The sequence below is a fragment of the Mustela lutreola genome, chromosome 3 (genome assembly GCF_030435805.1).
Source record: "Mustela lutreola isolate mMusLut2 chromosome 3, mMusLut2.pri, whole genome shotgun sequence".
NCBI classification, from domain to species: Eukaryota; Metazoa; Chordata; class Mammalia; order Carnivora; family Mustelidae; genus Mustela; species Mustela lutreola.
In genome coordinates this window covers 40,978,820-41,002,159 of record NC_081292.1, presented here as the reverse complement: position 1 = coordinate 41,002,159, position 23,340 = coordinate 40,978,820, and the positions used below count along the sequence as shown (strand labels likewise).

The following is a 23,340-nucleotide window of genomic DNA, read 5'->3' as shown; positions in this document are numbered from 1 at the left end:
GGTTGGAAGACTTCCCTATGCACAAGTCATCCTCTAACTTAGTTAATTTAGAGCAACAATTAAAAAAAATTTTTTTTTGTCATGGAAAAGGGGAAGAGGGGGACAGAGGAGTGGATGGGAATGGAGAAGATGAAGGAGAAAAAAGAAAAGAAAAGAGCTTGCCGCTGAGCTGAGAATTCAACTAGAAAGCCAAGGCTCAGCTTGGAGCAGAGTTTTATGGCTGAGTTATAAACTCTGAAAATAGGGCTTTCTAATGGAAATGTTGACAGACTCTCTACTATAACCGGGCTAGCGGATGCCCGCTGTAATGTACTGTGTAATTTATAGGAGTCACCTGTTAAGCCATCTGGGAAAGAAAATTTCCCTTCTTTTAAAATGTTAATAACTTGATTAACCTTTTGAACTTCATCATTATTCCAAATGGAGTCCTTGCAAGTCCTTTGGTGCTAAATGGCCAATTTGTATTTGCAGATAGAATTTGAGATTAAAAAAAAAAATTCATGCTGAATAGCTTTCTTACTTTTAACCCTGTAGGAAAATGAGTTGTTAAGGGAGAAGCTGCACCTTGATGGCTTTTCTGCAAACTAAAGCTGCTCACAAGTCAGAGCAAGTTCGTATTTCCTTGCACATGAATCCCTACGTGTGTTTATCTTCTCTTCCTACTTCCTCCCCACATTGGTTTTTCAGGCAAGAAACCAGGAACTGAGATCCTTCCTCCCCTTAGGGAAAATAGATATTGTTCACTCTGGGAACCTTGACTTTATAACTGTTTAATGGATTTCTAAATGGCTGTTATATATGGTTTTATGACTTTTACACCTATAGAGTTGAAGGTCCCCATATATGAACTCCCTTATTTTCCTAGGTTCCTTCTTCTTTCATTTTTAGTATTGCTCTCATTCCTTATCAGAACATTCTTATAGAAACCCTCTAATTTTAACATCATTCCCTAAGCAACCAGCTCCCGGGCTGAACTGCACTAGCTTGCTTCTGTGATTCTCAGGATCTATCCGTGGGGCTCTTTTACCTTATGGAACAAAGTGTTTCTGAACAAATCTAGGATTATAATTCCCTCAAACAGCAGTGGGGGTACTTTAATGGATTCTAGTTCTTCTATTATAGGAAGATTTAGTACTTTTTGAAGATGGAATTGCACAGTTGGAGTTTTCTAACTTGAGAACGCCATTTCTCAAGTTGAATGCCATTTCAAAGACACACTAAGGCCCTCTTATCTATTTTTTTCCTGTTTGAATTCTCCAGGTTGACTATTTTACTGTTAATCTGGATTACAATTGTTTTTATGTGAGGACACATCATTGTCTATAGTATAGAATAGTATGATATTCTTATGTGATCTTCATTGACTAAATCAGGGTATCCTTTATTGTAGTCCCTCTAGACCACTAAAGCAGTTTTACCCAAGGAAGGTTGTATAGAAATGACTTAAGAAATGTAATCCTGGAAGAGCCAGTTATGTTAAGACACAGCCCCACAATTTCCTTCAATCCTCTAACCTGAGAGAGAATACTTAGCTAAAAGGCATACTGTCGAAGAAGATAGTTGTCTGATGGGAGAGTAAATATATGGAATCCTCTTGAACCTTCTGGTAATTTCATCTCTATTTTCTTTTCTTTCTTTTTTTTTAAAATTTTATTTTACATTATTTCTTTTCAGTGTTCTAGAATTCATTGTTTATGCACCACACCTAGTGCTCCATGCAATACATGCCCTCCTTAATACCCACCACTGGGCTCACCCAACCCCTCCCCCCAAACCCTCAGTTTGTTTCTCAGAGTCCACAGTCTCTCATGGTTTGTCTCCCCCTCTAATTTCCCCCAGCTCACTTCTCCTCTTCATCTCCCAGTGTCCTCCGTATTATTCCTTATGCTCCACAGGTAATTGAAACCATATGATAATCATCTCTATTTTCCTAATTAAGGCAACTGATCATTCTAGTTTTGGTACCAAAAAGTCCTTCATCCTGGGAAATTCACATAGAATTTGAATGACTACCTGCAAGAAGATGGTGGGTGAAGATTTGTATTTCGGCAGAAAGACAGAATCAATGACAGCTACAGGTGGACACTGAGAATCTTAAATTCTGGTGTCCTTTGGTGCTTTGTGTTTTTATGTTAACCTGGTTTCATATCTTGCCTGGAGCTCTCCTATATGAATGAATGAATAGTGCTATCCTCTTTTGTAAAACACTATATGCTACTTGGATTCTAATGATCTCTCCTGTCATTTTCAAACACTCACTCCTTCATCTGAATATGATGTTCATTAATGCCTTGACCATTTCTCCACTGGAACCGTGGCTCCCATTTGCAGTTTGATGTCATTCACCCCTTACACACTCTGACACATACATTTCACAGATGTGTTAAGAGAGGCCTCAAAATGGTAAGAGGAAAAGTTTGCCAGGGCTACAGTGAGATTGTGTGGCTAAGCCAAGAATGAAAATGTAAAAAATCTGGCTCTGAGTCCTTTTTTCTAATGACTAGAAACCACTCCCTCATTGGAACATATTTGATTTTAATGCCTTAAAGGGACACAGGGAGCTGGCTGGTTTACAAAACTGAGAAATTCTCTTTCTACTGGAGCAGCATGGCCTTCCCTGCCAACAGTTCTTGAAGGAACTTTTGATCTTCTTTACTAGATAAAGTCCCTCTCCTTCCCTGTCCCTGTCTCTACATACCTCTTCTACCTTAACTCCCTCCTGAATGTTCTGGATAGAATTTTATTCTGATACTAGTTGTTTAAGAGCAACAGAAATTTCTAAAGCATATAAAAATGTTTACAAGTATATTAGAATGATACAGAATCTAGACAAAGAGGTGAGTTCATGTCTCTCTTGAGATCTTAGAGAGTGGGATCTGGAAACAAAGTACTTTTATTCTTTCTATGTCTAAATTGAGCTTACCCTCCTTGAATTGTCAGAGAAATCTCTAGCTTTATTGAATGCAAAACTTCCTGAACTCAAATATTTTCTTTTCTCTTCATTATTCTTCATCCTGTCACCCCAGACAGTTGGATTCTCTTGGATGTCATTGTAAGTTCTTTCTTTTATTCATTAAGCATTTACTGAGCACCTCCTGAATTCTATGTATTCTGCTGGCTTGAGAGAGTACAATACATAATGTCCATACTATATCCTTGAGGAGCTTACTCTTTGTGATGGTGGTAAAAGAGAGGGAAAGATAGAAAAACCTGTCGAAACAATTATCAGTAATATAATTTGATACATGTTGAAAGCTCTAAATGAAAAGGCATAAGACTTTTCTAGAACAGGCAGAGAGGCAGCCATTGTTTGCCCATTAATATGATTTGCTGGTCACTTAACATGTTTTCCCTGATGGTATGATCTTAACTACATTGTAGATCAGCATATTCAAGCGATATGCCCTTGAATAAATCAGATCACTTGAAAAGTTGTACTGGATGCATCAGTACTGGCTTTCTTTAGACTTGACTTCTTTTTTTTTTTTTTAAACCTTATTTATATATTTGAGAGAGAGAGAGAGAGAGAGACCATGAGCAGGTGGAGAGGCAGATGGAGAGGGAGAGGCAAAGTTCCCTGCTGAGCAGGGAGCCCTATGTGAGGCTCTATCCCATCACTGAGCTGATAGCAGATGCTTAACCCACTGAGCCACCCAGGTGCCCCTAGACCTGATTTCTGACCATTGCTTTGGTATGATGCCATGAATTCATATTTTGGGGCATCATTAAAAAAGTCCTATGAAAATTGTCATTGTGTTTATTATTATAACATATTAAAAAATACCTTATCTAGTATTTTCTCCCTGAAGACTCAGGGTGGGAGGATTTTCTTTCCAGGCTTGGGATTAGAACAGTTACATATTTTTAGAGAACTTATTTCTTTTTAACTTATTGAGATTGAGACCCTTTTAACTGGTTGTGCTTTCCTTTTTGAACTAGGTCTTAATAGTCACATAGTCCAATCACTCCTGTCCAATACTTACATCCCTTCAGCTAGATGTCTAATCCAGTCTTTTTTCAACATTTTAGACTATAGTGCACACTAAAAACACATTTTATGTTGTGACCCAGTACAAATGTCTATATGTGTGTACACACACAAAAGTAATTAGAAATAAAGTTTCACAAAGCAATACTAATTTCTATTGTAGTGCTCTATATATTTCTTATTCTCTTCTGTTCCATCCAATCCTATTTCATTCCAGTGCTTTCCAATTTCTTAAAAATGCTGGTCATAACTCATAAATTGATTTCATAACTCTTTAGTCAGTTGTGACCCACAGTTTGAGAAACACTGATTCAATCCTTTCCTTGAACATTTCCAGCTACAAACAACTTAATACTTCCCAAGAAAGCCCATTTTATCATTGGAAAATTTGGAGCTCCTTTCAACTGAACTTAAACCTGCCTCCTTGGTAGATCTTGCCCACTATCATCCTAATTCTGTCTTTCAGTTTCATTCAGAACAGTCAAATCCTTCTTATTCCTGAACACTCTTCCAATATTTGGAGAGAATGCACCCCCCTAAAAACTCCTCATCCATTTATATTTGGTTGTGGCTCCAGCAAGAGGCTTGGTGGCCAGATGTCAATAGCTGAAGAAAAGTGTTAGTCCAGGGCAATTAGAAATGTTCCCTGAAGCATTTGAGTAATTTGAAGTAAAGTGTTGCTTTTTAAAAATGTGCTCAATTTAACTGAACAATTGCCCCAATTCCCTACTTTACTTCAGCTGTGGAAAACCTGGCCCAACTTCTGCTACATATTGATTTTGCTCAAAGGTGGCAAGTGACAACACAGCCATTACATAAATGACATGAGAAAACAGCCTTCTTCCCCTAAGGTATTTAGCACACTCCACAGATGGCCACGACCTAATTCGGTCCAAAGAAGAAACAAGTGAAATCATTCACTCAATTACTTTCATTGGGTAGAGGTGGTGTGGCTCTCCCGGCTTTCCCAGAAGAAAAAAACCCTCCCTGAAACTGCCATGCACGGGCAATTTCATTACAACAGAGTTTCAGTCACCTCTTATTTTCTTAAACTTGTATTATTGAAAGATTAGTCTTCTGTTTATGGTTACATTGCCAAGTATCCAAAGCAGAACTCTCTCCTTCATTCGGAGTTAATCGAACTGAAATGGACATGGCATTTCCAAGACCCATGGCCCTATGAGATCAGAAGAATTACTCAGTCTGTACCACTTAGGATAGAAGTTTTTTTAAAAAGTTAGGATAAATTGACAAAGATTGCTTGCCTCAGAATAGAGAGTTCAAAATGCAGTTCAGAAAGACTTTATTATAATTACATGCTGTAATGGGAAAGATTAAAATGTTGAATGGCTGGATGGTAGGACTCACTTAAGTAATGGCAAAACCTGATGTTGAGAGGTGACGAAGGGTATTCACTCTGTTCTTGATTCTTATAGATGAAAGTAAACACCAAATCTGTGTCCTTAAAGGGAAGTCTTAGCTGAGAGAATGACTCTCTCACTTGATTATAAATTCTCTAAATATGTTAGTTTTGAGAAGAAACTCCTTGTCTTATACAACCCTTTACCTGGAGTTCATAGAACTTTAACTGAAGTTCAAGAATAATACATAGACTAAGTTAAGAATTAGCATATATTTTCTGTTTTCATAGGATTTCAGTTTTGAGATAGGTCTTTGGTATTTTCAGATGGTTTTACTTTAAGGTGGATTCATTCAGAAAACATACTGAGAAAAAGATCAATTATCCCATAAACAATCTTTTCTTAGTCCTCTGTTTCTCTTCCCCATTTCTAGTTTGTATCATATTTTAGTCTTTCTCAGCTTAGTCTATTCTTGGCTAAGATTCCTTATATTTAATTTCCTTATTAATTTGAATTTATGCATTTCAATTTGGAGACCTTGTGAGGAGTGACCATTAAGAGCCTTACTAAAGTCTTGGCCAAGGTCTAAGTCCTTTGACAACAAAAGGCCAAGAATGGTGTGTGTGTGGGGGGGGGGAGAACTAAGAGGGAGAAGAATAAAAACCTGTTATTTCCATGATACCATTTATCAGATGGGAAGGGTGTCCTTGGGATTAGCATGAGATGACTGTTTTAGAAGGGAGATGCTGAGGATGCCTGGATGACTCAGATGGTTAAGCATCTGACTCTTGATTTCAGCTAAGGTTGTGATCTCAGGGTGGTGGGATCTAGCCCTGCGTTGGGCTCCATGCTGAGTTCGGAGCTTGCTTATGATTCTCTCTCTCTCCCTCTCCCCCGCTAATGTGTACCCACATACACTTTCTCTGAAATTAATTAATTAATTAAAAATAATAGAAAGAAAGGGAAGATGCTTCTGTTTGAACATAGGAGATAGTCTCAGCTAGGTGGAACTTTAAATAAACATGGACAAAACCACAATAATTTAAGAAGGTTAATGAAGATTATTAGCCTATTGTGTATTTGCTATCTGTTTTCATTTTATTTTTCCCTCTTACTTTGAAGTGTTTGGGAAAAATCAAGATCTGGAAAAACTCATTGTAGAGATTGCAAGATGCTGGCATAAAGGCTGAAAATATCCTGCAGATGGATTTTGTTCGGCACATGTGATGTTAAAAAATAAAAACATTCATGATAAAAATGTCCAGAAAAATAGAATAGCGGGGAACTTCTTCAACTTGATAAAGAACATTTACAAAAACCTATAGCTAACATTATACTTAATGGTGAAAAACTGAATACTTTGCACAACAGATCAGGAACAAGACAAGGATGATTGCTCTTCCCACTTTTATTCAAGAGAGCACCGGAAGTCCTAGTTAGTGCAATAAGGCAAGACAAGGAACTAAAAAAGCACACTGATTGGAAAAGAAGAAATATCATTGCCCCAATTTGCAGATGATATGATTATCTATGTAGAGAGTTCAAAAGAATCTGCAAAAAAACTCCTAGAACTTACTAAGTTTAGTAAAGTCATAGGAAACAAGATACACACACACACACACACACACACACACAAATCACATTTCAGTGCAGTAGCAATGAACATACAGACCCTGGAATTAAAAGTACAATATCTTTTACAGTTGCTGAAAAAATACTTGGCGGTAAACCTAACAGAATATATATAGGACTTACAGACTGACAGGTACAAAACATTGATGAAAAAAGTAAAAGAAGGTCTAAATAAATGGAGATGTTGTATGTTCATGGATTGGAAGAGCTAACTTACTAAAGATGTCAGACATTGAATTTTAATGCAATTCAAAATCCCAACATAATTTTTGAAGATGTAGAAAAGATTAGTCAAAAATTGTGTGGAAAGGCAGAGGGACTAAAATAGCTTATATATTTGAAAAGAAGAATACCGTGGGAGGAATCAGTCTACCCATTTTCAAGACTAATTGTATAATACAGTAATCAAGGCTGTGTGATATGAGTGGGATAAACACATCAAGAAACATGATAAAATAGAGAACCCCAAAGTAGATGCACATAAATATTCCCAACTAGTTTTTGACAAAGGTGCAAAAGCAAATTGTATCAGAGCAGGTAGATATCCAGACACAAAAAAATGAACCCCACCCTGGGCCTTATATTTTATATAAAAATTAACTCAAAAATATAAATATAAATCTATAATAATCTTGGAAACAAAAAAGGAAAAAAACCTCTGAAAACTAGAGCTAGGCAAAAGGTCCTTAGGTTTGACACCAAAAGCATGATCTATAAATAGAAAATTGGATAAATTAGGCTACATAAAAAAAGCCTGATGTTCTGTGGAAGACTAAGAGAATGAAAGACAAGCTACAAACTGGCTGAAAATACTTTCAAACTACATTTCTTACAAAAGAGTAGTAACTAGAATATATGAAGGAGAACTCAGCAGTTAAAAAACAAAAAACCAAAACATCAAACAAAAATAAAATCCAGTTGGAGAATGAGCAAAAGACATAAAGAAACATTTATCAAAGAGGATACACAGATGGCAAAGAAACACACTGAAATATGGTTAAAATGCAAATTAAAACGACAATGAGATGTTACTACAAACATGTTAAAAGGGTAAAATAAAAAACAGTAACATCAAATGCTGACAAAAGTACAGAGAAATTGGCACACCCATACATTGCTTTCAGGAATGTAAAATGGTATAGCCATTCTGGAAAGCAGGTTGGCTGTTTCTCAAAAATCAAAACATGTAACTAGCATAGAACCCAGTAATTGCACTCCTGGGCATTTATCCCAGAGAAATGAAATATTTTGGTTATACAAAAACATATACATGAGTGTTTATAGCAGCTCTATTCATAACAGCCAAAATTTTGAAACAATGCAGATATGTTTAAATGGGTGAATGGTTAAACCAACTGTGGTAAATTCCTACCGTGGAATATTACTCAGCAGGAAAAAAGAACAAAATATTGATAACTGTAACAATATTGATAACTCTCCAGGAAACAATCCAGAGTGAGGGGGAGAAAAACAATCTGGAAAGTTTATATACCGTGATTCTATTCTATTTTATTTTATTTATTTGTTTGAGAGAGAGAGAGAGAGAGAGAGAGAGCGTGCATGGGCATGCACAAGCAGGGGGGCAGAGGAAGAGGGAGAAGGACAAGTTGACTCCCCATGGAGCATGGAGCCCAACACAAGGCTCAATCTCATGACCCTGAAACCAAGAGTTGGATGCTCAACTGGCTGAGTCACCCAGGCACCCCTACTGTGATTCTGTTTCTATAACATTTGTGAAATGACAAAATTTTGGAAATGGAGAACAGACTAGGGATTGCCAGAGATTCAGGAGAAGGTGAGAGCAGGAAGTAGTTGAAATTATAAAAAAGTTACTTGAGGGGCCCTTGTGGTGATGGAAATGTTCTGTATCCTGACTCTATCAATGTCAACACTCTGGTTGTTATGTTATAATGTTCTAAAATAGTCTCTCAAGATGCCACCTTTGTGGAAAACCCAATAAAGTGTACATAGGATAATTGTACCATTTCTAACAACTGTGTAGGAATCTATAATTATCTCAAGTTAAAGCTTAATTTTACCAGAACCCCTACTATTTTCAATCTAATTCATTAAATTAGTTCCCACTAATTTCAGTTTAATTTCAACTGTTTTCAATTTAATTTCAAACCTAATTAGTTTGCTTTTTTTTTTTTTACATTTTTAAAAATCTGTCTGGCACGTATAGGCATGAGAGAGAAAGTAAAAAAGAATGGGATCTTGCGAATGAAATACACAGAATATTCTTCTCCTACCCACTTAAGCCCCCATGTTGCATCACCACTTCCTCATATCAGGGAGATCATATGATAGTTGTCTTTCTCTGCTTGACTTATTTCGCTAAGCATGATACGCTCTAGTTCCATCCATGTTGTCGCAAATGGCAAGATTTCATTTCTTTTGATGGCTGCATAGTATTCACAGACCTGTACCCCTGGGGATAAAAATATATGTTTATAAAAAAAAAAAAAAGAAATACACAGAATAAATGTCATGCAGTATTCCTCTATTAGGGACAGATGCATTCTTTTTAGAAACTTGGGTAAGTTTTAGCATTTAGAAACATTATATTTTCATATCATTTCAGAGATCCATACTGGAGGATGGGGCCATAGCTGTTGTAACACATTATGCTTTAAAGATCTCTGCATGTATCTCCCCTTTATTAAATTCCCTGAGGGGTAGGACCATGACTTGTTTATTCTTTGTTTTCTTTTTTGTCTACTTTCTTTCCTCCACCTAGCATAGAGGCCTAATCTAGCAGGTAATAGGGGAGAAAAGAAATTTCTAAGTTGTTTAGTAACCCAGCATGATCATAATACTAACCACAAATACCCAGGACCTTGTAACTACTTTTCTAACCATAATTTGCATGACTTCCTTTTGGGGGCCTAATGATTTAGCCAACCTGAATTGCTCCAGGCTGTACACATGTTAGGGTATTTTCTCAACTCCTTGCCTTTGCCCACACCTGTTCCCTTTGTCTGGGTTCCCTTCTCCATCACAACATGTCTGAATTCTATTGATCTTTCACTCTTCAGTTTAAAAGATCCCTCTTCCAAGAAGTCTTCCATGTTGCAAATACCATTTCACAATTTGTATCTCTCATTAGTTTTAACCTTGTAGGAGCATTAGATTTGCCCTGTGCCACTTGGGGGCTGATCTTTCCTGATCCTTCTAGATCTTACAGAAATGGGCTCAGTGTGCTGCCCATAGCAGACACCATAAATGTGTTTTGAAAGAAAAAAGGGAGAAGAGAGAATGCTCAGTCTGGCATAATGGAGGCTCTTATGGTAGTCATATAAAAATGATAGGAAGCTAGAAAGGAGAGTGGGTCAGAGGTAAGAGCAGGCGAAGTTAAAATGTTTGCAAGGCTGATTTTGCCTGGCATTGGTAGAGATTAAACTCCTCACCACAGCCAGTTTCATTGTAAATCATGTAACAGACTTTGTAGAAATGCCAAGATAGTAGAAGTCTGCTTAAAACACTGAGCTCCAAGACATGCTTGACTTGAAACATTGTTTATTTTCTTCATTAGGACCTAAAGAGAAGGGCAAGGCAGTGGATAGCAATTACCTAATATCTTTGCAGAAAGAGAGATTTTTCAAAATGTGCTTTTCTCACTAATCCTTGAGGGGAAATGAGGTTTATTTATGGTGTCAGAAGAGAACAAGGCATTAATAGTAAAAGATTTTATATGACTTCATGTTTTTAGGAAAGTCATTTGTTTACAAATCCGACTCAATCAAACCCAAAGGTATTTAATATAGTCCAGATCTGAATGTCACCTGATTTTGCACCCAAATTTCAGACTAGAGGAAGTAGTTATGATAAAGTGTATACGTTGATGTAAGAAGAGATAGATTATAAGTATTTCCTTACCACAGATGAAAATCTTAGAGTTAGGCCATCCTATAATCCAGGAAAAAATGGAATAATAAAACACATTTCTTCTCTGTAGCTTTGACTAAAGTTGTGTGGGGGCAATGGAGCTGTCTAAAGTTACTTAACTATTTTATTTGATAATCCAGAAAAACAGTTTTTGACCAAGAAACAATTTTGTAAGTAAAACAAATAGGCTAAAATTCAGTTATATGAAAATAACTATGGTTATTTTTATTTGCTTGTCAATCCTTAAAGAGAGGACCCCTAGTCATTAAAAACAACAACAACAGTATCTTAATTTGGTCAAAACTTTGTAATTTTCAAAATATGTTTGCATGGTTTATTTTATTTGTTCCTTCTTTCAATAATCTCATGGTTTAAGCAGGGATTATTATTTTTGTTTTGGTCAAGAGCACACTAAGACCCAAACAAAATAAACCCCCCAAATAGGATATTAGATTTTAAAACTGGAAGGAATCTCATGAGATTCTACATGTGGAAACATTATCATATGTAATATAATGTAGTCTTCTGGTCAAGATGCTGTGCTTTAAGATTATTTGGAGTTACTCTCCTGATTTGAAGACAAGACATCTGATATTTGACCAGTTTGTGTCTTGGCCAACATCACATGGTTGGACATTGTAGCAGCACCATACACACCGGGCAGTGGGCAAGGGGGCTGCTTCCAGATTTTCTCTGCATCAGTTAAGGTCTGGTTCTAGGATATCTAGACTCACTTGTGTATCACGACGTCCTACCTGAATCTGTGAGGAGATGCAACATGAAAGAAAGCACCTTGAATGTGAAGGGAAATAGTAATAACCTTGGCTGTCAAAATAGTGGAAAAAAGTACAGTGTGCATAATGGCAGGTAGCAAGGCCTTGCAGGGGATCCCAAGGCAGGTGGGACACTGGATAGCTCATTCATCCATTAGGGGACTCTTCTGTTGAAAATGCCAGCACCCTGACTGAGAATTCTTGGAGTACTGACAAGTTAACATGGCTCACAGACAGCAGAGACTGTTAGGGTCTGTGATCAAAGGAGCGAGACTGATACAAAGCGAAGCTCAAGCAAAGCTTTATTTCATGCCAAGTATCGAGAATCAAACCGACCAGTCAGGACCACCTCTTACAGAGAGAGCAACCCCTTCCAGCCTCACAGACTAACTTTTTTAGAGCAAAGGCCATGTGGTTGAGCCTGGCCACATACAGGTGACCAATGAGATTGCAACACACAGAGAAAGTTGCATAGTCATGCTAGGTCACACACGGGTGGCCAATTGAATTACAATTCACCCTATAGAAGCTATTTGAACTAGCCTATAGCCTTGGTCAGAATTGGCACCCAAAAGGCGGGGCCCACATTTTTTTAGGGAGATAGTGATTGGATGTCTCCACCTGGCCTGACCTGCCCTTGTATTTGGGCTCTGTTATCTGGGACTGGTCGACCATATTTTACTAGTTTCCCAGACTTGCTTTTAAGTAAGTCCCCTTGTGCGGGGGCAGGGTCAGTTTAAGTTTTACTGCATAAACAACAAAATGGCTGTTCAACCAAGATGGAGCCGCTCTGGCTAAATAGGCCCTTACAGAGACCTATCACACAATCTCTTAGAGAACAGCTGGTCCAACAAGCTTAAGAATAAAGGATGGGTAAAGTCTCCTGGAAACTTCTAAAGCAGAGTTCCTTCCTTGGAAAATAGAGCACACAAGACAACAGATTTCTTCAGTGAATTTCAACTTTATTTTAAGAACAGAACTATCTAGTAAGACTTGCACGTAGTGTTTTCTTTCTACCATAACAATGGTGTTAAGAATATTGGAAGGAGTTACCTTATGCTTTGGATTGGGTGAGCCCTCTCAAGGGCCCTTTTCAAATTCATAAGCTGTAGTTTTGGGAGTCATTTAGTGGAAAGCTTTTATAGGAACTGCTGTCAATTACATGCCAGTAGATTGCTATCATTCTTCTATGCTGATTATTGTTTTGGTAACAATAAAGTGACAGACTAATTTCAAGGGCTATTTGTACTTTGTCTTTATCTTGGTTCCAAGAAAGTAGCTAGCCCTTTGTGTTCCTTCATCTCAGGTGTCTTAGAAGTTGCTTGGAGACCCCTCTGTGAAGGGATTATACTACAGTTGTTCAGAGAGAAAGGAAAGCATGCTGGCAAGGTGGAGATGGTGGGTGATTTGGGAAAGGGAAAACTATTACCAAAGCTGGAGACGAGTGTGGGCTCTTGGGCTATGAACAGCATCCTGGCTCCTCACAATGTTGCCAGGACTCTGGCAGGGAAAACTTCATGGATTACCTGGGCAGCTCTGTCTCCAGATGCCAGAGCCCCTAGCTGGGGCAAAACCACATGTCCCAGCTTGGCCCAAAGTGCAGAGTTGTCTGTTTTTATGAAGCTTGGAACTTAAACACAATTGCAGAGTGGTATGGACCAAAGATGAGAGGGCTCTCTCCAAATTCGAGGACCAGGGGAAGTCCCTTGGTACCTCTGAATGATTCTAGGAGAAATGGAAGGGAACACCAGTAACAACAGAAATTGAATTTCTTACCATTCAGTGGCACTTGGTACAGATTACATTCGATTTTGAGAAATAAATGTGATATCTAGTCAATCTGTTAATAAAACAGTATTTGTAAAGTTCTTAAAAGTTTACAGTATACCTACTTGCTATATCATTGTGTCCTAATAACTCTGTAAAGGGGTTAATGCGGTTATGTTCATTTTATAAGTGATTTTCCCAAGGTCCCAGAGCTTGTAACTGGCAGCCCAGCCCACTCTCAAAAGGGGATCCCCTACTTCTAGTCTAAGCTGTGTTGTTGTCCCCCCTCCCTCATCTGCATTTGTGGCAGTCATTAGCTACAACCCGTTGGCCACTATATAAGGCATGAGGGTCCAGAAGCCAATAAGACATGGTCCCTGCCCTCAAGGAATCTTAGCCTTGAAGAACTCTTGGGGAAGAATGGGGGAGGAGGGGCACAGTGTGGGGAGCTGGGAGATGAAGCTGCCTAGGAAGCCAGGAACCAGATGATGAATGTATTCTGAGCTTTTATTCCTGAAACTGAAATGCCATTATAGAGTTTGACTTTTTAATTTCTTTTTAAATTACAAAAGTCACTGAATGGTTAATAAACCAAATTAATAATTATTCTAAAGTGCCAGGTCCTGTGTGGTGCTGAGGACAAGATGGGTATGGGTCTAGGCCTCAAGGAAATTTATACCCTGTCAGAATGAGATAGATCAAACTCATTTTAGAAGTAAACATAAGAAATTAATTATGGACTGTGATGATGGCATGCCATGAAGATAATAAACAGCATCCTTGGATAAGGAGAAATGAGTAATCTGAGGTGTATTTTAAAGAAAGAAAATCTCTTCCTCTAGGCCCCACCTCCATTTACCCCACAGTACATATCCTTTAATGTCTTTCTTCTAAAATAGCTGTATGTGAATATATATGACTACTTAGTTTTTATAAATATAGAATAATGTTATGCATATTACTTTATAGCCTGCTTTTCTTTTTAAGAATACATTATGGTGGGGCTCCTGGGTGACTCAGTGGGTTAAGCCACTGCCTTCTGCTCAGGTCATGATCTCAGGGTCCTGGGATCGAGCCCCGCATTGGGCTCTCTGCTCAGCAGGGAGCCTGCTTCCTCTTCCTCTCTCTCTGCCTGCCTCTGCCTACTTGTGATCTTTGTCTGTTGGATAAATAAATAAAATCTTTAAAAAAAAGAAGAAGAATACATTATGGACACTTTTCACAATAATGTATTTAGATCTGTTTCATTCTTTTAAATTAGTGCATAATATTGTTCCATAATATGAATGCACTTTGACTCCTCTATTGATGGTCATTCAGATCGTTTCCAGTTTTTCTGCTGTTACAAAAAGTGTGTAGTAAACATTTAAAAATTTTTAAATTTTAACTGAAATATAGATGGCATCCAATATTAATTTCAAGTGTGTAACATAGTGATTTGACGATTATGTACATTATGAAATGATCACCATCATGAGTCTAGGTATCATCTATCACCATATAAAATTATTGTAGTATTATTGACTATATTCCCTATGCTGTGCTTTTCATCCCTATGACTTATTTATTTTATGACTAGTTTATACTTCTTAGGCCCCTTCACCTATGTCCCACATCTCCCAACCCTTCCCCTCTGGCAGCCACCAGGTCTCTGTATTTAGGAGTATGTTTCTGTTTCTGTTTGTTTGTTTTGTTTTTGTTTTCATACTGATATCCTTACATAACGATGCTTCTCTTTTTATTGCAAAGAGACCTAGTTGGGATACCTGGTCCCAAGGTTCTATCCCTTTTAAAATTTATATACTGTCAAACTATTCTTCATAAAGCTTGTGGCAATATATATGAGTCTGTAAGTCCGCATGCCCTCTAAGTCCTAGATGTTCTCAATCCTCTTCACTTTTGCCACTCTTAATAGGTGAAAAAATAGAATCTCACTCTTCTTTTGATTTATGTTTGTTTGGCAACTATAGCTCATGAAGATTTAAAAAGTTTATTGATCATTTCCTAGTGAATGGAAGGTCTGCTCATAGTCTCTGCCCATCCTTCTGTTGCACTGTTTCTTCTCACCAATATATGGGCACTCCATGTATGTGAGGGGTTTTAACTCTTTACCACACATGCTGTACATATTTCCTCCCATTTTGTCATTTGCCTTTTGACTTTGTTCTGGCATCATTGAAGGGTTTTAAGCAGGGTAGTAACCAGATTGTATTTACAATTTTGGAAGCTCATTCTGTGAAGACATGGAGGGTAACTGGAAGGAACAAGACTAGGCAGTATTGGGAGTTTGCAGGCAAATGTGAGGAACTCTATTCAGCGACAGTGGGAAAGGAAATGGAAAAATAGATTTGAGACTACAAGGAAATGAGCCCTATATGATGCTGAAACTAATTGGTTGGGGTTGTGAATGAAATTGAGGTTGACTTTCAGGTTTCTGAAGCAGGTGAGTGGGAGTGTTTGGATGCCATTTTCTGAGAGGACAACAGGGCACGTGTGAAAGTAGAGGTATGTAGTTTGGATTCAGATAGGATTTGGGGATGTCTAAGGAATGTTTGGTAGGAGAGTTGGTCTCCTATTCTCCACAGGAGAATGATCTGGGCTGAGGAGTGGTGCCAGGATTTGGTAATACACAGGTGGTGCCTAACTTAGACATGGGAGTGAGGAAACTGCTGTGAGTAATGGGGACTCTGAGATGCATAAAAGTCTAACAAGGAACCCCATGGAATGGCCATGTTCAAAGGGTTCACTGGGAAAAGGAGCTGAAAATAGAGACTGTTTCTTGCCTTTAGGCCCCAGAATCCAGCCTGCGCTCACCAGGGACAGAGGTACCTTCAGCAGGCTCTTTCTTGACCTTAACTGGGGGTGTCTCCACTTGGAGAAGAGGGCAGTGATGGTAGTCATGTCTCCTCCTCCGGAAGACAGTCCTCTCACTTCTCTTCTTTCCTCTACTGCAGCCTGGGTGAGATCCAGAGATTCTCACCAGTTCTTCTTCCACTGAAGGATGTAGGCCTGCAGTCTCACTGTGGCCACTCTGATTCTCCTGGCTTCCAGCCAGGAAACCAACACACCCCACTGGGTTCCACTTCTTTCACATTCTCCAGAGGACCTAGGTCTTTCTCTGACCTCCCCTGCAGAGCTCAATTTACCATCTCAGTGAAAGGTGGTGGAATCTTTCACTAGCTCACTACAGCTTAATTTATGCCAAGGAAGTGAAATGAATTCTCCTTAACGAAGTTCCAGTGAATGAGCTCATCCCACATTTGGTTTTTGATTTCAAAGACCACTCCGAGATTTGGCCCGTCCTCCAAATACCAGAAAACTGACTCCTGCCCATATGGAAATATTTGTTGTGTAAACTAGATTGATATGCAGCAATTTTAAAAGTTACTTATACCAAATTTTGTCCATTGGGATGAAAGGAGTTCCAGGTGACACAGAAAGAGAAAGAGAAAAAACTTTAGTGTTGGTTGCAAGTTGATAGTGACACAGTTTACAGAAGGACTTGTGAATGTAGACATGATCTAAGAAGCCAACGTTTATGGAAGAACAACACACACTATGTGAAACACCTGGTCTCTTAAACAGGAACCTGATACTTTCTCAGTTGTCCAAATGTGACTTGGCCATTAACTCATAGTCTCTGGCTCAGTGGCTGTTTGTCTCTTCACTTTGATGCATTGTAAGTTTGGCACAAATCTAGGGCCATCCATAGTTTAAAACTACCATGGCAAATGAGTCATAACCATTGAATGTTATGGTTGGCAGGGGCTTTAGAGACCATCTAGGCCAACCCCCTCATTTTTCAGATGAGGAGACTGAGAGTGAAAACTTGTCTGTGACCCCAAGACTAGCTTACATAACTGGATTTTGCACAGGTTCCCCAATCTCCAGTCCCGTGCAGTTAGTCAGTTAGGACACCTCCATGCTGTTACTCAGTGGCAATTAGGAAGGGCTAGCTTATGACTCCTGTTCTCCACCTGTTCCTTCTAACTTCCAGTGCCTCCAAATAAACATGCAAGTAAAACAACTGCCCTTGTTAAGAAAATTCAGCCTTAGACAAGGCTTCTGACTTCCTGTCCAAACAGATGGCCGCTTCTAAGAAAGTGCCTTCTATGTAGAAATTTTGGAGCCACCACTGACTTTGACCATGAGCGTTTGGGTAATGATCTGAATCGGAGCACACGGCTATCCACAGTTCTGTTCTACTTTCTTCAACTCTCTTTTTATACCTGGCTCCAGTGATGGTGTATATACTATATGTCTTATAGGAGATCACTTATAGCTATGAGATCATTTTTAAACAATCACTTATAGGAGTGATCACTTACAGGAGATCAATTTTTTAAAAATCTCTTTCTTTTCTATATGAAACGAATTATCCAGCTGAATAATAATCGAAAAAAGACACAGTAAAAATTTTATTTCTTTTTGTATGTGTATATAATCATGCTAGCCAATTAAATAAGAAACCAAATATTATAGCACCAAAAGGAAAAAGTAATAGATTAATACTTTTAATTACTTTTTAAAGATCTGTTTATTTATTTGAGAGAGAGAGAGAGAGAGAGCAGGGGGTGGGTAGGTAGTGGAGAGGGGAGGAGGAGCATGAGAGATAGAATTCCATGCAGACTCCCTGCTGAGTGTGGCTTTATCTCAGGACCCTGAGATAATGACCTGAGCCAAAACCAATATTCTAACATGAGCCACACAAGCACCCCAATACTTTTAATTATACTAATATATTTTCATAGTGAAAAGAAAAATCCTTATACCTACATTGTTTTAAAACTGTAATGAATAATATTCATTATTATAATATAGTATATGTATATAATATAGCATAAGTATATATGTATTTAATATAGTATGTTATACTATATTATACTATATAATATAGTCTAAAATGTACAATATAGTATAGTATATAATATAGCTCTTCCTAATTACCACTGAGTAACAGCACTGAGTAACAGTTTCTATTTTTCAGCCTTCTACAAATTTGTCAATGACAAATGTATCTTCTTTGCATATTCATGCTCAATGGACAGTATAGACACAATTTGTCAACTTATATTCACTTATAATTGATGGAAAAATACTTTTTATTACACTTAATTTTGTTTTTTTTTTTTTATCCAAAGATATGCAAATAGCTAGGAAAAGTCACAGATAGGAGTTCTGTGGAAATTCATGAAAATTTCTGTCAGAATATTCCAGGAAAGGCAGTACTGTTTATATCTGTTTTCTTCTTCAAGCACATTTCTGGTAGCTTTCATACCTTTCTCAGTAGAAACATTTCCACTGAAATATTTAAATTTGAAAATTTACCAGAAATCTCTATTATTTCCAGTACAAACTTACAAAGTTTGGATTTTTCTGTGAAAATTATATTAAAATGGCTGAATAACAGAGGACATTGACTTTTTTGACCCATGATTTTAGAATAAAGTCCAGTTCTTGGTGAAAATGATTGAGAGATTCATATATCTCTGTTTAATTGCTTTTGGCAATGTAAGACCCCCATCTTTTGTGGTTTCTCTTGGTGTTCTTCAAAATGTGATCCTTTAAAAAATATCCATTTCCTTATACTTTTATATTTGCATGTTTAATGGCCTTAAATGGTATGTTTAAGCTGATCTAAAAGAATCAGTTATAAAGTTTAATATCTCACTGTATATGATTGAAGCCTGATTCTGGTTGTTGGCAAATAGTTTTGTTTCTGGCTGATTTCGCCTAAAGCTTTACACCAGAAAAAAAGGTAACAAGAAATTCATGGAAGAAAGAATAAAATTTGAGTAGATCCTTTTGTACCATATTTTCTTTTGTGTCTTTACTGTGGGCATAGCTTCAAATGCCCTAGGAAAGACTTTTCATTATTATACCCATGTTCTGCAGTATTTTCCAACAGGTAAGTGGTTCTGGAGTGAATGAATTGTTTTTTCCAAAAGTTCCAAAAAAGCAAAGACTTACACAGATTGCCAGATTAGAGTATTTCAAATTCTATTTCTTTGCCTTTACAATTCTCTTGCTATCATTGTTTGTTTTGAATCTACTACATAAATATAGGAATATTTAATACCATGAGATTGGAGAGTTGAATTGTGCCCAAAGTGAGCTTGAAAACTGAGCTATTACCAACTTAGTCTCAAAATAAATGTGTGTAGCTGAGTCTGTGTCTGTTGAGGGCTGACTATATACCTAGGGGTTTTCTAAATTAGCTTTCATGAATAGTACAATATGTATTAAGAGAAATTAATAAAAATATACTCAGATGAGTCTTGAATATTAATGTCAAAACTTATCAGAAACTGTAATATTTTTTAGAATTTAGACCAAGTAGTGATTTTTTTAGAAAATAGCTTCTCACTGATATGGTTTAGAATGGTCAGCACATGGTGATAATAAAAAGCAGATTAACTCGTTAGTCAGTTTTATTGTTGTTTTCAAATTCTCTACAGAAAATGTACCCACAAGGTAAACTGAGCTCACTTCTTTGCCCTTCACCTGCCACCTCTGGGTTTCCTTCTAATTTTAACTATGGAAGTCACCTACGTGCCTGTCCACTTTTGCCTTGCCCTTCAGAGTTCATGCTTATCCCCATTTCTTTGACTTCCATGAGGGAATGGTGGGAAAGGAGAAGGAAGTACAAGTTGTCATGGTAGATAAGGCAATCACTCCAACCACCTGCCCTTTTGCTCTTCTCTGTAACAAATAAAGATGTGAAGATTAAGATAATACAAATCAAGTATTTAGAGCTACATATAACACGTAGAAAGTGCTCAGGAAATGCTTGCCATTACTTGGAAGTAGAATGAGAAGCAGGCCATCTGGTTATGGCAAGTCCTTGAATGTGGTAACACTGTTAGAGTTAGATCCTTATTTATACCTTCTCACGAGACTGTGTTGAGTGTTAGAAGGCTGGGTTTTCAGCAGAAGTTTCTTCTTCTACCATGTATAAGACATCGTAACATTTTATATGTGAACATGAAGTATTTTGGAGGGAAGAAGTGATAAAGCTTTACGTTGGACATTTTCATCTCAGATGTGTTGTCATCTCTGGATTTGGATCCCGTGTGAGTCATAAGATTGTTCTTCAGGAACCTTCATCACCAACACAAATTAACAGAGCCCACCCTGAAAATGGGGTCTGTGCTTCTTTCAGCTTTGCCCTGGGAGATGGATGTTCCATTGAAGAAAATAAAATCATGCCTGCCAAAGAGAATTTTTTAGTGGATGTAGAGGCTATTTGCCCATTTAAGGATATAATGTAAAGGCAAAGAAAGCATAGATATTACTTATTTCAATGAGTCTGGAAAGTTATATACACCCTTCTATCTATTGGTCAAACCAAGATATTGCTCAAACCAAGATATCAAATATTTTCATTATGGGAGAAAGTTCCCTTATGATTTATTTATTTTAAAATTTGAGCACAGAGTTGCCTGATAGCTCAGGTGGTTAAGAATCTCTCTTGATTTCAGCTGAGGTCAAGATCTCAGGGTCTGGGATCCAGCCCTGCATCAGGCTTAGCCCAGAGTATTCTTGTCCCTCTCCCTCTTCTCCTCCCCCAACTCATTCTCTCTCAACTCTCTCTCAAATACATACATACATACATGCACACAATCTTTAAAAAATAATAAGATAAAATTTGGATGCAGGTTTCCAGACATTGGCTACTGCATTAGAGAGGAGAAGGGAATTGGAAGAAATTGGAAGGGGAGGTGAACCATGAGAGACTATGGATTCTGAAAAACAATCTGAGGGGTTTGAAGCAGCGGGGGGTGGGAGGTTGGGGGAACCAGGTAGTGGGTATTAGAGAGGGCACGGATTGCATGGAGCACTGGGTATGGTGCAAAAACAAGGAATACTGTTATGCTGGAAAAAAAAAAAAAAAAGAGTGTAGGACAGAAGGGAGATGGCAGAACTGGAGCTGGCAGGAGGAGCCGTGGAATGATGAAGAGTCTTACCCCACAGAAGAATGCTGAAGACTCCCTGACAGGTGAATTCATGAATGGCCCTTAGAATCAGGAGGCAAAATTTATTCAAAAAGAAAACTCAGCCAAACTGAAAAGATTAAGAAATCAAGAATGTTAATTAGTTAAGATGCAGTATTTTCAGTGGTGTTGAAGAAATATTTTCATATTCTTTTGCTAGAATAGGTAGTGTGAGCTTTCATTCTTCCAGATTTTGTGAAGAAAGATTATGCAAATATCACTACTTTTTATCCTTGACTTGTATATAAAACTTTGGACCAAAGCTCTAGGAGGCAAATGTTCATGTTTAGTGTCTACCAGTGGACTTAAAGGAGCAGATGGAGCTTTTGAGCAGAACTGGGACTCCTTCAGTGATATTTTTGACTCAATGAAAGGCTGACAATCTTGAAACATTTGTAATCCACACTGATTATGACCAATCCCTACTGCCAAATGAATTACTGAGATATGGATTCAAAAGAAAATCTTTGAAAACCCTGCTGCATGCTGTGTATCAATGGACTTCTCAACACATTTTCATGCCTTTAAAAAATGTTGCTGTGAAATTATGTAGCTGTAAAGTTATGTAATCTGCATTTGTGTAATCTTTGTTATTTGAATCTGAACTAAGAGAATGTTCTATTTTGCCAAAACCTCCCAGCTAGCTTAAATGCACTAAAATAATACCATATGATTAACACTATATGTGCTATGAGAAACTTAATGTTCAGCAGCCCAAAGCCTAAGCCTACGATTTTGTTGGAGTCTTGTGTACTTATGTGTACAGCAACATCCCATTTATTTATTATTTTTAAAATTTTAATTCCAGTAGAACTAATACACAGTGTTATATTTGTTTCAGGTGTATAATATAGCGATTCAACACTTCTATACATTCTATATATTACTCAGTCGCTCATCATAACTGTACTCTTAATCCCCTTCATCTGTTTCACCCATTCTCACCCTTTGGGAACCACCAGTTTGTTCTCTATATTTAAGAGTCTGTATTTTTTGTTTCTTTGTTTTGTTTGAATTCCACATATGAGTGAAAAACCTGTGGTATGTCTCTTTCTCTGACTCAATTAACTTAGCATTATGCCCTCTAGATCTGTCCATTTTGTTGTAAATGGCAAGATTTCATTCTTTTTTTATGGCTGAGTAATATTCCCATATATCATATCTTTATCCATTCATCTATCGATGAACACTTTAGTTGTTCCCATAATTTGGCTATTGTAAATAATGATGCAATAAACATAAGGCTGCATATATCTTTTGGAATTAGTGTTTTCATATTCTTTGGATAAAACTCAGTGGTGAAATTACTGGATGATATGGTAATTCTATTTTTAATTTTTTTTGTGGAACCTCCATACTATTTTCCACATTGGCTATCCCAGTTTGCATTCTCACTAGTAGTGCTCAAGGGTTCCATCTTCTTCTGTTTGCCAGCACTTGTTTCTTGTATTTTTTATTGTAACCATTCTGAGGGGTGTGAGGTGATATCTTACTGTGATTTTGATTTGTGTTTCTATGATAATGAATGATGTTGAGCATCTTTTCATGTGTCTGTTGGCCATCTGCATGTCTTCTTTGAAGTGTCTGTTCATGTCTTCTGCCCATTTTTTAATTGGATTATTTGTTTTTTGGTGGGGAGTTGTATAAATTCTTTATTTATTTTGGTTACTAACCCCTTATTAGATATATCATTTGCAAGTATATCCTCCAATTCAGTAGTTTGTCTTTTATATTTGTTGATTGATTTCTTTGCTGTGTAGAAGCTTTTTATTTTGACGCAGTCCCAATCATTTATGTTTGTTTTTGTTTCCCATGCCATAGGAGACACATATCTATAAAAATGTAGCTATGGCTGATGTCAGAAAAATTACTGCCTGTGCTCTCCTCTAGGATTTTTATGGTTTCAGGTATCACATTTAGGTCTTTATGCCATTTTG

General features: G+C 37.5%; 1 pseudogene; it reads left to right on the top strand.

Annotated features, from left to right (window-relative positions):
• The window catches only part of LOC131827821 (cytosolic 5'-nucleotidase 3A-like), a 35,848-nt pseudogene extending 15,168 nt beyond the window's left edge, over positions 1-20,680 (top strand).
• Positions 20,681-23,340: the final 2,660 nt, after the last annotated feature.